General features: G+C 58.2%; 1 long non-coding RNA gene across 1 annotated transcript; it reads right to left on the minus strand.

Annotated features, from left to right (window-relative positions):
- Window positions 1-349: 349 nt before the first annotated feature.
- Window positions 350-6,670, minus strand: LOC128838827 (uncharacterized). Its single transcript, XR_008445281.1, has 4 exons — window positions 6,539-6,670; window positions 4,761-4,884; window positions 1,358-1,501; window positions 350-479 (listed from the first exon to the last, which is right to left on the minus strand). It is a non-coding gene; the product is annotated as an uncharacterized LOC128838827 (long non-coding RNA).
- Between the last annotated feature and the right edge of the window lie 322 nt (window positions 6,671-6,992).

Raw genomic sequence — 6,992 nt, forward strand, 5'->3', positions numbered from 1 at the left:
AGGGGCTTGGAGAGTCCTTTAAAGGTCAGGGACAAGCTGGGAAGGGGCCAGGCTGAACACTAAGGACCAGGCCCTAGGAGGGAAAGACAGGGCAGTTTAGGAGATGGGGCAGATAGTCCAGTTGGTTTTGGCTCCCAGGACCAGACACCCAGAGGTGAAGGTGATTGTCGGGGCTTCTGTCCTTCTTCCCCAGTGTAGATTTGATAGTGGAGAAGACTGATGCCGTAAGGGGTAAGTGAGTTACCCCAAGGTCACCCAGTGAGTTTATATCACAAATGCATACTCGGAAGAATCCAATAGAAACGTGGATTTTCCAGTCTCTTCTTTCTAGGAGTCCCCAGGGCTAAGGTAAAACCCCTGCTGCCCCTCCCCATTCTGCTCACCTCCAAGATGTGCTGGAGTTTGTCTGTGCTGGGGGGTGCTGTCAGCAGGATCGAGAGCTCGTAATCCATGTTCTCTGGGCAGGCCTTGCTCAGAGCCTGCCAGCGGAGGGAGACCAGGGGTCAGGATTATGGAACCTGGGGTGACACCTGCCAGGATGACAGCAGGCTCTGTAGTCCTTGCCCAGAGCAGCTCTCTGCAGAGGGCCTGGTGCACAGCAGTGTAGGGAACAGCCAAGCTGCTAGGGATGGGAGCTGGGCTTCCTGGCAGAGTCCAGCACCCAAAGCCCAGCATCTGCAAGGAAGGGATTCCCCACAGAGGGGCAACATCATCTCCCACACACAGGGAGTCTGCCCCTGACACTTGATTCATCCTCTGGCCTGTTCCCATCTTTGCCCACCACACTCCCAACTCAGCAGCTCCAGCTACCGAAGGGAGCACAAACCAGAGGCCTTCCTGCTCCTGGGACAGAGGAGTAGGTTGATGATCTACCTGGATGTGAGCATTGGCCTTCCCCATGCCCAGGGTCTAGACTCCATTCAGGGCAGCGCACAGGAACTGCGATTCCTATTCTGGATCTAGTGGCAGCTTCAGTTTGCTGGCAGGAGACTGTACATGAGACCTTGCAGTTGCGGGGGTGACACAGGCACTAACATGTGCATGGGAGTTTGAGCAACAGGGTAGAGGCCTGTGTGGGGCAAGGAGGGTAGGGATTTGGGAAGCAAGAGCAGAGGATCAAACCCTTTCTTAATGTGGGTCGGCATGATCCCCATTTCAAAGATGGAGAAAGTGAGGCACCAGGTGGGAGAGTGACCTGGCCAGGATCACGTTACCGCTCAGTGGCAGGACTGCAAACAACCCGTTCCCTGATCTCCTCACTGGACGCTGCTGCCCCTCCTGTATGACCCCTCCCCACCACTCTCCAATACCAGGCTGTTTCCACAATGGAAGCAGGCTTATAACAGAGTTCACTCACCGATAGGTGCCCCTTCCTTCAAGGCCTGGGGTCACAGATTTCTTGGGCTAGCACGCCCGCCAGCATGATTTGGCTGGGAACTCAGCCCTTCGACCAGGCGACCATCTTTTAGTCCACTCCTTCCTGGGTCGCGCTCATCCCAAACTAAAAGTCAAAAAATGTCTTTAACTGAAACAAGATCCTCTTTCCCTTGGGGGCTTTTCCTCAGCCTGACTTTGGCTCGGCCTGCCCTTGCTGGCCTTGGTAGCCCTTTCTATGGCCCTGTACATCCCCTTCCTTAGAGACCGTGGGAGAACCAGTCCTACCCTGGATTCTAGGTTCTGCCCCAAGGCCCTGTACCAAACAGCTAGGCCTGCTCCTGTACCTTTGTTGCGGTTTCCCCTGGTTTCCCCTCAGCTGGAGCTCACTCTGTAATCCATTTGGCCTAGCTCCAGGCTTTATAGCCCACCAGCCAAGCCCCCCGTTATATACCCTCCTCCTTAGAACCTGGCCCACGCGGGGGCAAGTTCTATTCTTCTCCAAGCTTCATCCCTCCTCATCTCATCGCTGTCACCGGCTGCGCGCTTGTACAGCCCATGCGCAGTGTCTGCAGCTCCACTGCCAGCTCGCTCGGGGCAAACCTTCTCTTCTGCAGTATCCCGACGCTCTTCCTGCAGCCACTCAGTCTCATGAACAGCTGCTTGCAGAGCCTCTTCTGAAGCCTTTAGCGTCTTCTGTTGCCTTTTTGCTACTGCCGCTGCATCTGCCAAAACCTTTTCGGTCAGGGTCTGAGAACCCACCATGGACTGCTCCACCCTTGTGTTTGTCCCTCCTCCAGTCTGCTTCATCTCTGGGCCAATCATTTCGTCCTTCATCTCCCTGCAGCACCCGACAGGGTGTGTTGGTGGAGGGTCTGCAAGGTCCATGGCCACCCCAGCCACCTCCACCTTGCCTGCCTCATGGGGGTTTGTGTCAGAGGACACCTTCTCCTTTCTTTCTAACTTCTTAGGGCCCTGGCCCCTCGTTCATCCACTCAGCAATTTCCTAAGCAGGCCGTGTCTTTTGATATGGCCTACTTCTCTGCCCCCAAAACAAAGAACTCTTGCTCCCATCTTGGCATTAGGCCACGCTTGTACACTTTCTCATGCCCTTCTCCCTGGGCTAACCTTCTCAGCACAGCCCAGGCATGCTCTCCTTCTCTGCTCTTTTTGTCCATGGGCATAGCAGACCCTGGTTTGATTTCCCTTTGCAGGATCTCTCACAGGTATTGCTGCTGCTGCGTCTGTAGCTCCACCTGCACTTCCTTCTGCGTCTGTTGGTTTTCTAGGAGCTGCTGAAGAAACCCCTAGATCTGCTTTGGCTGCTTAGCCCGTCCCTGGAACTGAAGTGGGAAATCCAGCAACCAGCTTGGTCCCTTGATACACCTGCTGGGGGGAGGGATAGCTCAGTGGTTTGAGCATTGGCCTGCTAAAACCGGGGTTGTGAGCTCAATCCTTGAGGGGGACATTTAGGGATCAGGGCAAAAAACTGTCTGGGGATTGGTCCTGCTTTGAGCAGGGGGTTGGACTAGATGACCTCCGGAGATCCCTTCCAACCCTGATATTCTATGATTCCTTCAGCAACCAAGACTTCCCTCACGGATCACAGGGGGAACTCAATCCTGCCAACTATGCCAATCATAAGTGAATCTACTCATCGTTAGGTGCCCCCCGGCGGCCAGGCATGGCATCACAGCCCTCTCGCTGGGCTAGCGTCCCCCATCCATGGTCGCTCCAGCACCACGGCAGTTTCTCTGCCTGGTAACTCCGGCCAGGTCACCACCTTTAGTCCACCCTTCTGGGGCCCAGCTTGCCTCACACTAAAAGTCCAAAGAGGTCTTTCCACAGACAGAAGTCCTTCTGCCATCGCTGGGGCACTTGCTCAGCCTGTAGCCCCCTTGCTGGGCTTGGGAACCCTCTCCAGGTGCGTGTACGCCGCCTCCTCTGGGGCCGGTAGGGGAACCCAGTCCCACCCTGACATTGATAGCAGCCCAGGATCTTGGACCCAACAGCTAGGTCTGCACCTTTCTCTTTGCTGCACTTTTCCAACCTCTCTTCTCAAGTTCCCCTCCAGGCTTTCCTTGCTGCTCTGAACTGCCTACCTCGTTCTCAATCCTGTTGCTGCCCCAGTTGGGGTGTATCACCACTGAAGTCTGGCTCTTTACGGGGCCGGATATGGTGCCTCTCAGTTCGGGCTCATTCTGTAATCAGCTTGGCTAAGCCCCAGGCTGTGCAGCCCAGGGGAAAGCACCCTGTTACAGGCCTGCTCTGCCCACTCCTCCTGTTACTGGGCTGGGGTCCTTGCTCCCCGTTTCACACCTGGATTCCAGAGGGGCTGAGTACGCACAGGCTCCTCTGCCTGGAACGGGAGTTTGCTCGTTCTGGTGACTCTGACATTCAGGCCCTTCATCATCAGAGGCTGACAGGTGTGGTGAGGGAACTGGAGAAACCCCACTGCTGAGCGGAAGGGGGTCAAAGACTTGGGATTCTGGGAGCTGATGGCTTCGTTTGCCCTGCTGCGGGAAGTGGGGCTGGAGACCGGAGATGCCATGTGAACGAGACTACCTGATGCTCTCTTTATGCCCGAGGGGCCGGAGCCTCCTACTGGAAACGCTCTCAGGAGTCCAGGTTCCAGGACGTCTCTGGGGAGCCTCTTCTTAGGAACAAAACCAGGGTGGCACGATGCTGGAGGCGTCTCTCTCCCAGAGCTGGGAGCCAGGGACAGGAGAAGCTCCCAGCCAGGCTGTGCATCGAGGATCCCATTTCTCCCCCAAGAGACCCACACGCCCCAAGGAGTAAGTGGCTCTTACCTCCATGAGAGAGCAGGGTCTCCCATCTAAGCCTCTCTGACCCCCAGCATTGCTTGCTTGGATGGGACGAGGTGACCTGTCCCCACTGCTCCCTGACGGGGCTCAGCTGCAGGCTGTGCCCATCTGGGAGGCTGTGCCAGACCCCAGGGCCTGGCAGACAGCTGGGAATGAGGCTCCGATTCATTTCACACCCAGAGACCCCATAGAAGGGCCAAGGGGAGAATAAAGGGCAGGAGGTGAAGCTAGCCCTGAGTCTCTATCCCACCCCCACCTCCTGAAAAGTGGAGGTTTCCGAGCTTCAGTGGGGCTGGGGTGGGGCCCTGACACAACGGCCTTTCTGCACCATATGGGGCAGGCAGAGCTCTGCCTGGGCGCAGGGGGAATGGGATGGGGGTAGATCAAGGAAAGAGGGGAGGGGAATGGGTGTGAGGGAAAGAGCTCCTGTCCCAGATGAAGGAATTTGGGGGCAGAGGAAAGGACCCTGCTCCACAGAGAAGGGAGAGGGTTTCTGTGAGTGCCGGCGGGCTCCATTTCCCCTTCCACTAGCTCCCCATTTACAGAGAGCCAGAGCAGTACCTGCAGCAGGGAGCGGGAGTTGCTGGTGGCCTCAGAGGCACAGGCCCTGCAGCGCCTCGGGCACCTGGGGCAAGTGCCGCATGATACGGAGCTGGCGCATCACATTGGCCGTGACGTCCTCATGCTGCAAGGGAACGAGAACCTGTCTGAGACTCTGAGGAATCAGGGGGGATTAACGGCCCCTGGAACCAGCAGCATTTCCACCCAGCCCCTGCCCGCCTCTGAGGGATGGATTCCCCCTCCTGACCCCCAGGATGGAGTCTTGTTGTCCTTCCTAGTGACCTCCAGTGGCAACCCCCTTCCTTGTACGGGGAGCTCCTGCCACCTCCCCCTCAGTGCCCCTGACAGCTGTTCCACCTTCAATCCACAGCTGAAGTTCTCAGACCCCTCTCCTCCAGCCCCACCCAGGTTGGGTAGGGAGGGGACTGTAGCGGGGGGGCAGGAGGGATTCTGGCAGCAGTGAAGTGGGATGTGGGGTGGTTGAGACCTTTCCCCAAGTCACCCCAGCCACTAATGCTGAAGCCGCAGGATGGCAGCCCTGGTGAATGGGACGGATCGGCAGCCCCTGCTGACTGAATCCTCCTGTTCTCTCCAGCAGGGCCGGCTTTAGGAAGGGCGGGGCCCAATTCGAACATTTTTGGCGGGGCCCCGGCAGGGATGACTAACAAAAAAAAAAGTGTAAAAAAAACCTTTCATTTCTTCCATGTATTATTTACTTTCCATAACTATATAAATAATAAAATTATATATTATGTACATTGCATCATATATGCTGTTGCCAGTACACCGTACCGGGGCTTGGGCCCAGGGCCCGATTCAGGGGAATTGGTTGAATTGGCCTAAAGCCGGCCCTGGTCGGGGTATGGCCACAGAGCCGCAGGGATGGGAACCCTGTGGTGTGGGGGCTGGGTGGGTACTGGGAGTTCCTCCTGAAGGGATGGGGGTTGGCGAAGGTCACTCAGCCCCGGGGTCTGGGAGGGGGACTGGCTGAGGGCACTCAGAGCCCCAGGAAGTGGGGGGGGCTGAGGGGAGGGACTGGCCAGGGGCACTCAGAGCTCGGGGGAGGGGCTGTCCGGGGGGGGCACTCACAGCCCCAGGAGGTGGGTGGGGGAGGGGCACACAGGATTTCAGGAATTCCCTGGCAGTGAAGAGCTGCTGGTGGCAGGGAGGAGCCAGCCGTGACAATCCCCACTTGGGATCCCTGGCTGGGCTAGTGGCTATGGGGGCCCGTGGCCAAGCTGCAGCGGAAGGTGACCTGAAGGAAATGCCTCGGCCTCCTGCTAGGAAGGGCCTGGGCCAGACAATGACCCACTGCGCAGTGTCCCAGCTCCCTGCCCCACACCTGCGGGGCACGGCCCCTCCTCTGTAGGGAGGTTGGCATGTACCTTAGTGCTGCTTCCTACATCCCCAAATGCCTCTCCCAGCCAGTCCCTGGCAACCTCTGCCGTTCAATACGCACATTACCCTGCTGTGACATACCGGGGGGGGAATCCCTCGGGGATGGGGGGGCTGTCACACAGCTGGGCAATTTAACCCGGCTGGGCCGGGGTGACTGTCTCCCTGGAGCTGGGGTCTCAGCCCAGGTGTCTCTCTGCCCTTCCCCCCAGTCGCCCCTGGGCGAGGTGGGAGCGCCCCACGTTGCGTTCCAGCCCCACATTCACACCCACAAGTGCCGGTGGGTTCCAATCCCAGGTGAACACGCCCACCCGGCCCTAGTGCGGAGCAGAAGGGCCCAGCGCTGCCCCACAGACCTTCTGGCTCTCCGAGCCCGCTCTTACCCATCACCCCAGCACGTCTGGCACAGGCTGAACGCTGCTCCTCTGTGCAGAGAGGCTGGCACTTCTCGCTCCTGCCGTACGAGGGGCAGGTGCTGCTACCGACTGCTCCCCCTAACCCCCGCCCTGCTGCGTTCTGGGGATGCTGCCCTGCTGTGGAGCTCTCATGTGTCTTGAACTGGAATTTGTTTGGAGAGAAACTGCTAAGGAGCCTTATCAGCCCCGAGCAGAGAGTACCTGGGAGCCTGCCTGGGTCGGGCAGGTCTGGTACAGCCTCCCCCAGATAAGGCTCTTCCCTGGACCTGCCACTCATTGGAATCTGGAACGATTCCCTCCGAGGTAACACCCGGGGCAGCCAGGGCAGGGCAGGGCATGGCCTGCTCCCCTGGAGCGTTAGGGCTTTCAGGAGTCAGAGGTGTCAGCAGAGCAGGTTGTACGTTAAAGCAGCGAAGGCAGT

The sequence above is a fragment of the Malaclemys terrapin genome, chromosome 6, assembly GCF_027887155.1.
Source record: "Malaclemys terrapin pileata isolate rMalTer1 chromosome 6, rMalTer1.hap1, whole genome shotgun sequence".
Lineage (NCBI taxonomy): Eukaryota > Metazoa > Chordata > Testudines > Emydidae > Malaclemys > Malaclemys terrapin.